This window comes from Gossypium hirsutum, chromosome A08 (genome assembly GCF_007990345.1).
Source record: "Gossypium hirsutum isolate 1008001.06 chromosome A08, Gossypium_hirsutum_v2.1, whole genome shotgun sequence".
NCBI lineage: Eukaryota > Viridiplantae > Streptophyta > Magnoliopsida > Malvales > Malvaceae > Gossypium > Gossypium hirsutum.
Window position 1 is genome coordinate 63,997,684 of NC_053431.1, and position 9,977 is coordinate 64,007,660.

At 38.0% G+C, this 9,977-nt stretch overlaps 1 non-coding gene across 1 annotated transcript; it reads left to right on the forward strand.

Annotated features, from left to right (window-relative positions):
• The first annotated feature begins 455 nt into the window (after positions 1–455).
• On the forward strand, positions 456–562 carry LOC121205792 (small nucleolar RNA R71). Its single transcript, XR_005900867.1, has one exon. It is a non-coding gene; the product is annotated as a small nucleolar RNA R71 (small nucleolar RNA).
• Positions 563–9,977: the final 9,415 nt, after the last annotated feature.

Sequence of the window (9,977 nt, forward strand, 5' to 3'; positions counted from 1 at the left end):
AGAAATTGGGATGGTTCCTCCAACCTACATTATAAGTGTTACTATACGGGTTATTTTGGTATCTAGAGTTATTGTTACCCATTTATTGGGCTTGTTCCTTCTCGATGCTAGGGTTGAAGGGTTGATACTTTGTGCATGCTCCTCCTCCACTTGAATCTCACCTCATCACTGAATGTACCTGAGTAGAACCACACAAACCGTCAATCTTTTTATTTAAGAGTTCTACTTGGTTAGATATCATAGTAACCGTGTCGAGGTTGAAAACACCGACTTCTTTCGTCAGCTTTGTTCTCATAACTTGCCACTAATAATTATTCAGTGACATTTCCTCAATAAATTCGTAAGCTGCCTTAGGTGTCTTATTATTGATAATTCCTCTAGCGGTTGCATCAATCATCTGCTGAGTCGAAGGATTCAGGCCATTATGGAACATTTGAACTTGTAGCCAAAGCGGTAACTCATGGTGAGGGCATCTTCTTAAAAGGTCCTTGTATCTCTCCCATGCATTGTAAAGTGTTTCTAAATCCATTTGCACAAAAGAAGAGATGTCATTACGTAATTTGGCTATTTTAGCAGGTGGAAAATATTTTAATAAAAATTTTTCGGTCATTTGTTCCCACGTAGTATTGACCCTTGTGGTAACGAGTTCAACCATTGTTTAGCCTTATTTCTTAACGAAAAGGGAAACAACTGAAGACATATGGCATCATCAGAAACGCCATTGATTTTAAATGTACCACAAAATTCTAGGAAATTTGCCAAGTGAGCGTTGGGATCCTCATCCTGCAAACCATCAAATTGAACAAACTGATGTATCACTTGAATTGTGTTAGGTTTCAGTTCTAAATTATTTGCAGCAATAGCAGGTCTAACTATACTTGACTCTGTTCTTGTTAAATTAGGTTTAGCATAATCATACATAGTGCGCGGAGCTAGATTTTGATTAACAGCAATTGTAGGAGGTAGCGAATTTTCTTCGTTTTCAGCCATCTCCTTGGTTAGGGTTTGAATATCGTCCTCTTGCTCGTTCTCTGTGTATCTTAAGCTTCGCCTTATTTCTCTTTGGTTTCTGCGAACTATGCGATCGATCTCACTTTCAAAAACTAATGGTCCTGACGGGTTTCTTCTAGTCATAAACTATAAAAAACCTGCCAAAAGAAAATAAATAAAGAATTAGAAAAGAAAATAAAAATTTAAATTGCAATAAAAGTAAAATGGCTAAAGTAATAAAAATCGAGTGTTCCTAATATCTTAGTTCTCCGGCAACGGTGCCAAAAACTTGATACATGATATTCGTGACAGTTTTTAATATTTATAATGAATTATTCTTGAAACTAACTATTATCACAATAAAGGTAAGTGTACCTATCGAACAGTGGTATAGTTTTAGCAAGACCGAATTGTCGAACCCAAAGGAACTAAAAGTACTAGTAATGACTGTCGTTTTATTATCTAGCCTAAGAATAATGGAGTTTGTTTTAACTAACTAATTAACTAAACTAAGAAATCACATAAAATAGAATTGGGGAATTACTTTTTGGAAAAAACGATTGAATCAAGACAATACCTAAGGAAAAATCCACCTATACTTCACTTGTTATTTGACTCTAAATCGAAAGATTTATTCATTTGACTTGATCCGTCGAAATCCCTAAGTTATATTATTATCCCTCTTGAGACTAACAACATCTAACCCTAGGTTGAATAATTGAAACCTCTTTCTATTTAACTCCCTAGGGTTGCATCAACTCGATCTACGGGTCCCCTTATTAGGTTTCACCTTAATCCGACAAAATCTTTTCACCCTATCTTTAGGCGCGCAATCAACTCCACTTAATTATGAAAAATGTACTCTTAGACAGGGTCTATTCCTCCTCTAAATATGAGCTTAACTTGAATCAATATCCTAGAATATTAAGACAAGAATTAAGAACACATAATTAAGAACAAGCCAAATATTTATCATACAATTCAGATAACAATAACAAGATCTGTCTTAGGTTTCATTCCCCTTAGGTATTTAGATGTTTTAGTTCATAACTAAAAATGTAAAAATCTCAGAAGAATAATGAATACAAAACATAAAGAAAAACCCAAAACTCTTGAAGGGAAATTGAGGGGAGATCTTCAGTCTTGATGATGAATCCGGCTTCTGAGATGGATCAATTGGCTTTCCTTGAGCAGTTCCCTGCTTCTCTCTCCATGTCCTTTTTCCTCCTCCTCTAGGGTGTATTTATAGGCTTTGGAATGCCTAAGAACCCTCAAAATTGGCCTTTTTCGAATTGGACTAAACTTGGGCTCGGCAGGGACACGCCCGTGTGTGATTGCTTAAGGCCGTGGTCAAGCCTATTAAATAGGCACAGGCATGTGGTCCACCCGTGTGAGTCGTGCTTCGATTCTACCAAATTGACACGGCTATGTGGTCTGCCCGAGTGAGAAGGTCCAGGCCGTGTTGATTTCATACGTTGGCCAATTTTCTCCGTTTTTGGCTCGTTTCTCGTTCCTTTCACTCTCCTATGCTCACCTAAGTATAAAACATGAAATTAAGGCATTAGGAGCATCAAATTCATCAATTTTAAGGAAAAATCATCGATAAAACGTGCTAAGCATGGGATAAATATATATATGAATTACGGTTTATTAAATACCCATTATCCGCCAATTCTTACAAATGATCATTTCACATATATGCACTCCCACAAACCTCACTTCTTACGGCGGGATTACCAGTCCAAGCTAAATCCCCCATATCGTAAACTCATAAGGTGATGTCGGGATTACCAGTCTAGGCTAAGTCCCTTATAACAACAAACACCCTTAATGAGTTCGGATCTGAATTACTAGTCCAGGCTAAATTCAGACCCTAATCGGATTACCCGTCTGGGCTAAATCCATAATGCACACATATTCTTCGGGAGGCTTGATCATTCAAGGAACACCCGACTGGGTTAGATCCTTTTCATACTTGAGATCACAGATTACCCGTCCGGGCTAAATCCTTACTGCAACACATGCAGGATCTCTTGACACATATCAATGAGGGTTTATCCATTGAATTCCCTTTGTCAACCTCATCCGAGACATTTTTCACATGTTACCATCAAATATGCATTTCTATGATATTTCATGCTAATAATAAATGCAATCATCATGCATTCATAAATCATTCAATTATGCATATTAGGGGTTTGCTTTAAGTTATCCGAACTTACCTGGTATTCTTTTCGGAGTTGTGTTTCGATTATTCCGAAACCTTGCGTTTACTTAGATCGACCTCCGGAATTTGTTCCTCGGGGTCTATAACAAAATAATTTAACTCATTAATACACTACATTATACATTTCAAGTTTAATATCTATCCCCGGTCCAAATGACCGTTTTGCCCCTAACCTTTCACATTTTTACTATTTAGTCCCTAGGCTCGTATAATGAAACACATGCACTTTCTATCTTACCCAAGCCTAGCCGGACACTTTTTCTTCTTATGATAGCCCACATTTTCCATTATTTTCTCATTTCTACCACACGTTTACATCTTTTGCAAAATAGTCCCTATAAGGGTTTTTCATGAAAATCAACTAGGAAAAGATGTTTAATACACATTCATCTTTCATATTCCTCCATAATCCATTAAAATAAAAGCAACTCATGCATGGGTAAATTTTTAAACATGAAGCCTAGCATGAAATATGGGTAGAAATGGAGAGAGCAAGCCACCGGGATTTCAAAAATACAAAAGCATGAAAAACGGGGCTTGGGAGCACTTACTATTGAGCTTGGAAAGCTTGAAAACCCTAGCTATGGAAACCCTTGAAGTTTCGGCTGGACAAGGAAGAGAATGGGCCGATTTTGGTTCATTTTTCCCATTTTATTTCATTAAAATGCCAAATGACCAAAATGCCCTTTAGCCCTTTCCTTAAAATTCCATCCATGCAAGCCCATTTTTGTCCAAAAACTTAGAATTTGGGAAAATTTTTCTCCAGGACATTCTAATTCATAACCCAAAGCATTTTCATACAAATTGCTTCTAGAATTCAAGTTTTGCAATTTATTCAATTTAGTCCCTAATTTCTAATTGAACACCTTACTCAAAGAATTTCTTCATTAAATTTTAACAGATGCATATACTCATATTATAGGCCTCATAATAATCATAAAGTAAATATTTTGATGCCAGATTTGTGGTTATTTTAGGATGTTACATGCTTGAGATGCCTTGTGGGGACATCTGGCCAATAAGAGTAAGGGAGGATGGTTGGGATGCTGTGTTGAGGAGCCCAATGTTCCGTGCCAATCGAGTCACATAGGGGCCAATGGAGATGACCCCCCTCCGATGTCGCTCCGTCTGGTGGCGAATGGCGAGGGCAATAAAGTAGGTGAGGTCGAGTACATGCCTGTTCGCCATGCTCCATAGAAAGTAGGAGTTGTGAGTGTTAACAATGTCGGTGCTCTCTCGACGTCTTGTCAAAGTGTGTGCTAAGATGGCATGTAGGTTCCTCAATGAGGGAGAAAGATCCGATGCCTTGGAGTGGCTCGGGTCGTAGGTGGCTGAACCAGGGACCAAAGCATACCAGCACTTCGAGGGAAAGTAGTGGATACGGTGACAAAAAGTGTCAAGGTCGTTCTCATCCATGAACTCCTCTGTGTACAAGCCCAAAGCTATAGCGAACCCAAGCACACTCAACTGGAGGACTAAACTGCTGAGACAGAACTGGACTGTTCCAGGATCATCAAAGTTGGTCATGACGTCTTGAACATGGAATGTCGAGCAAAGATCAAGTGTGAACTCAAGGTACACCGGCTCAATGATCGCAAAGAAGAGGTCCCATAGATCAATTGTCAGGAGTGCTCGTGCATCATCAGCCAATTGGACTTGTTCAAGTGCTGTCCATTCAATGCAACGGCTCATACCTAAAAGTCGGGTCTGTAGGATTTGGAATAGTTCCTCCTGATTGCCAGGTGGAAATTGGAGGTATGGGTGGCGAATTTCCGCGGTAGGGCCTAAGGAAGACGCCCCTTTCTACTTTTTCGTATTGGGAACGACAGTTTTCTTGCCACGTGAACTTGACATGGTATATCTGCAAGAAGAACAAAGAATATAACATAACTAACTAACTCAAGAAGAAATCATGAATATAGTTAAACTAACCAGTCCAACCAACAATACTCAGCAATTTAATCTAAATGATAGAAGTTTATATAGCAATTGACATAATAAAAGCATGATCATTTTCAACACAAAATGGCTGAACTAGACTCTTATGGGAACACACGAAAAGAATGAATGTATCAGAAAGCATTGACTAAAATGGCAAAGAATAAACGTATAAGCTTGACTATAATACGAACTATGAATATAAATAAAAAATCTACCAAATAAAACCATAAGAATCATAAAAGTAGTAAAAGGGATGAAAAAAATAGAGAGAAAAGAGTAAACAAACGCTAAAAAAATGAGAATGGATGTCAAAAATAGAGTTGGAGGCAGCGAACGGGCATGGCAGGGAGGCCGTGTGGACTTGCAGCGGCTAGGGTTAGGGATTTTGGATGAAGAAGATGATGAATAGTGAAGGGTATTTATAGATTTTGGGACACACGGCCAGGGGACACGCCCGTGTTCCCCAATTTTTGCCCGTGTGATTCGCGAATTTTGAATTTGGGTGCGTCTGACATTTTTCCCACGCCCGTTTTCCTTAGGCATATGGGTGCACACGGCCGTGTCTATCTTCATTCACTTCTCCCATGCCCGTGTATGTAATCCCACGCCCGTGTTAATATGACAGGTTCGACCATGGGTTCTAGACACGGGCGTGGCAAATGCCCATGCTATTTTATTAGGTTCAACCACGGTTCTACGACATGGGCGCGTCACACGCCCGTGTTGTTTTGGCAGATTCGCCCACGGTCCTAACGCACAACCGTGGTGACTTATCATATCCCGTGTTGGGGAAACTTTCGCCCTGTTTTCACACGGCCTAAGGCATGCCTATGTGCTGGGCTGTGTGAGTGTGGTAAACCTGTATTCAAGAGCTCCGTTAGTAAGTTAGGTGTTCAAACACTTAAAATTTAAAGAAATTAATACCGTTAATGCTCGGGTTACCTCCCGAGAAGCGTTTATTTATAGTCTAAGCTCGACTTACCTCTCTGGTGAATGGTCATGGTGGTTCGAGGAGTTTATACTCCTCATTCCTACTATGAATCCTCTCAAAATAAGGTTTTAGACAGGTATTGTTTACCTTAAAGGTGCCGAATTTGGGATGACTTACCTTGACTGTACCAAATAGGAAAATGCTAAGTGCCGTAAGAGGAATTTCTTCGTTCAGTTTAGCAGTGTCAATGTGAGAATCTGCGGCATCTAATGAAACTTTATCTCCAACCTTAAGTTGATTTGGTGAGGCATTGAGCTCGTTCTGGCATAGTTTTGGTTTATCATGTTTTCTCAGTTTAAATGTCAGCCCTTCATCTAACTCCTCAATTCGTAACCTTCGTTCTTCATGGGTAGATTCTTTGTTTTGGATAAAATATGGCTCATGTGTGTCCTTCGAACTTATTTCCTGTAAAATAGGTTGCAATGTATGATCAGTCTTAGTAAAACAATTTGTACAATCACCTTCAATTTTCGATGTGTTGTTCGGGTTGCGAGCTTGAAGGTTGATTGTTTCGTCTTCTACACGAAGTGTGAGTTCACCTGTGCCAACGTCAATAATTGTTCTAGCAGTTGCTAAAAAGGGCCTTCCCAAAATTAAAGGAACATTACTTTCCCCTTCTATGTCTAAAACAACAAAATCAACTGGGAATATAAATTTGTCAATTCTAACGAGTACGTCTTCAATGATACCCCTAGGAAATCTGACAGTTTTATCTGCTAATTGAATTCTCATCCTAGTTTGTTTGGGTTTCCCTAGACCTAGTTGCTTAAACAATTTGTAAGGCATAACATTGATACTATCTTCTAGATCAGCCAATGCATTATTAACATCTAAACTACCAATTAAACAAGGAATCGTAAAACGCCCTGGATCTTTTAGTTTGTTGGGTAGTTTATTCTGAAGAATGGCTGAGCAAACTGCGTTCAGCTCCACATGCGACCTTTCATCTAACTTTTGTTTATGTACTATAAGCTCCTTTAAAAATTTGACTGCCTTCGGCATCTGCGAAAGTGCTTCAATAAACGGTAGGTTAATATGTAGTTTCTTTAAAAGTTTAAGTAATTTACCAAATTGTTCATCTGAGCGGTCTTTCCTTGTTGCATTAGAGTATGTTACACGAGGTTTATATTCTGTACTTACTAATTTTTGTTCATTTTAGCCTACCTCATTCTTACCTTCATTTACCACCGGTTCTGGACTTGGTTTTGCCACTAACCCTTCCTCATCTTGAATGGAAATTGCGTTGAGTTGCTCCCTTGGGTTAGATTCAGTGTTGCTTGGCAGGCAACCTTGTGGTCGTTCGAAAATCAACTTGGCGAGCTGTCCAATCTGAGTTTCGAGCCCCTGGATTGATGCTTGTTGATTTTTGAGTGCCGTCTTGGTATTCTAAAAACGAGTCTCTAACACCGAGATGAATTTGGTTAGCATATCCTCAAGGTTTAGCTTTTTCTCTTGCTAGTATGGTGGTTGCTTAAAAAGCCTGGGGGTGGTAGTTTCTGATTTCCTTGGCCTCCCCATGAAAAATTTGGGTGATTTCTCCAACTTGCATTGTAAGTATTGCTATAAGGATTGTTTTGAGATCGAGGATTATTACCCATGTAATTTTAACTACTCGTTCTCCATGTTGTGGCCATAAGGTGGGTATTTTGAATTGCTCGATCCACCTCCATTTGCTTCGCACTACATTACTGGGTGAACCTGTGAAGAACTAAGAAAACCATCAATTTTCTTATTCAAGAGTTCTACCTGATTAGAGAGCATGGTGACCGAATCGACGTTATAAATATCGATTATTTTCGTTGGCTTTGTCCTCATGACTTGCCACTGATTATTATTCAGTGACATCTCCTATATAAATTCATAGGCATCTTCAGGTACTTTATTATTGATGGTTCCGCTAGCAGCTGCATCAACCATTTGTTCAGTCGAAGGATTCAGGCCATTATAAAAAGTTTGAACCTATAGCCAGAGTGGCAAGCCATGGTGAGGGTGTGATATCCCGAATTAGGGCCTATGGTGACCACAAATTCAAGATAGAAATAATTATTTTATGATTATTTTGAGGTCTATGATATGATTTCATGATTGTGTGAAAAGTTCGTGAAGCAATTCTATGCTTAAAGTGCTTAATTTGAAGTTAGGGACTAAATTGAATAAGTTACAAAACTTGCATTCTAGAAGTTTCTAGTATGAAATTGCTTTGAAATATTAACTAGGATGTCTTAAATAGCAATTTGACCAATTTCTAAGTTTATGGACAAAAATTGGACATGGATGGAATTTTTGAAAGTTTAGTAAGGAAGGGCATTTTGGTCATTTGGATATTAAATGAAATAAAATGGGAAAAATAACACAAAAATGATCATCTTCTCCATAAGTTGTTGCCAAATTTTTCTCTCCACCATAGCTAGGGTTTCAACACTTTTAAGCCTTGATTGTAAGTGATTTCTATGCTCGTTTTTAATGTTCTTTACATTTTTGAAATCCTCGTAGCTCGGTTTACCTATTTCTACCAATATTTTAAGCTAGGGTTTATATTTAAAATTTTACCCATGGATAATATGTATGAATTTTGATGTTTTATGGTAGAATATGAAGCTTGAGATTGTGTTGAAAAACTTTTGCTAAGTGATTTTTCATAAAAACGAGTAAAATGACATAATCGGTAAAAATACCTAATATTCATAAGTACATGTTAGAGTGTGAATTTGATGTTGCTATAGAAGGGAAAAATGATCAACATGTCATAAAACATAAGAAAATAGGATGAGGTTTAATTTATGAGCCTTGGGTCAAAAGTGTAAATATGTGAAAGTTTAGGGGCAAAATGGTAATTTTGGAAAAGTTCGTATTAGGGCCTGTTTTGATGAATATGTGTATTAAATAAATTAATTTGGTATTATAGATCAAGAGAAAATAGATTCGAGTCGAGATCGGGGGAAAAATAAAGTTTACGAGGAATAGGCTCGACGATTCTCATTTTGTATCGAGGTAAGTTCATATGTAAATATTGTAATATAACCGTTATTTTAAATCATTTAATGCTATTTATACGATATTATGATTTTTATCATGCAATTCTATGCTTTGTGGTCATTGTTGGACAACATGCAAAAATTTTATGAATTATCTGAAAGACTACTGAAGCATCGTCATTGGTATTCCAAGGAGAATGGTAAAAGAGTGTGAACGAGGAAAGTTCCGTTGAACCTTAGGAATAGATTCAGATATTTGGGCATCCGAACTTGTTGAGTTGAGTCAGAGTTCACTTATGGATGCGAATGTCTGAACTTATTGAGTTGAGTCCGTGTTCGTGAGATGTAACTAGGCATCTGAACTTGTTGAGTTGAGTCCGAGTTTACGTCTGAACTCGTTGAGTTGAGTCTGAGTTTGTGAGATGTAACTAGGCATCAGAACTCGTTGAGTTAAGTCTGAGTTCACTTATGGTTGCGAACTCCCGAGCTCGTTGAGTTGAGTCCGAGTTCAATTATGGGCGGATTACATGGTAGCTCGGCTACATATGTGGCACTTATGGGCAAACTTTCCATGTATCTGAGTTATATTCTGAAATGTTCAACGGGTAAAATTCTAGTGAAATGGAAGAATACTCAAGATTCAAGTGACGTATTGGTAAGTGTTGTGGAATGGGCACTTTGGACAAGTATGTAGTTAACCCTCAGGTTGAGACCTGATACGACAACAATAATGTAGTAAGACGATGAATGATGAATAGAAATGTGATATATGTTTTGGTGATATTATGCTAATGTTGGTTGGTATAATAGCTTTGTTAAGTTATTTGTTATTTGATTGTGAACTTACTAAGCA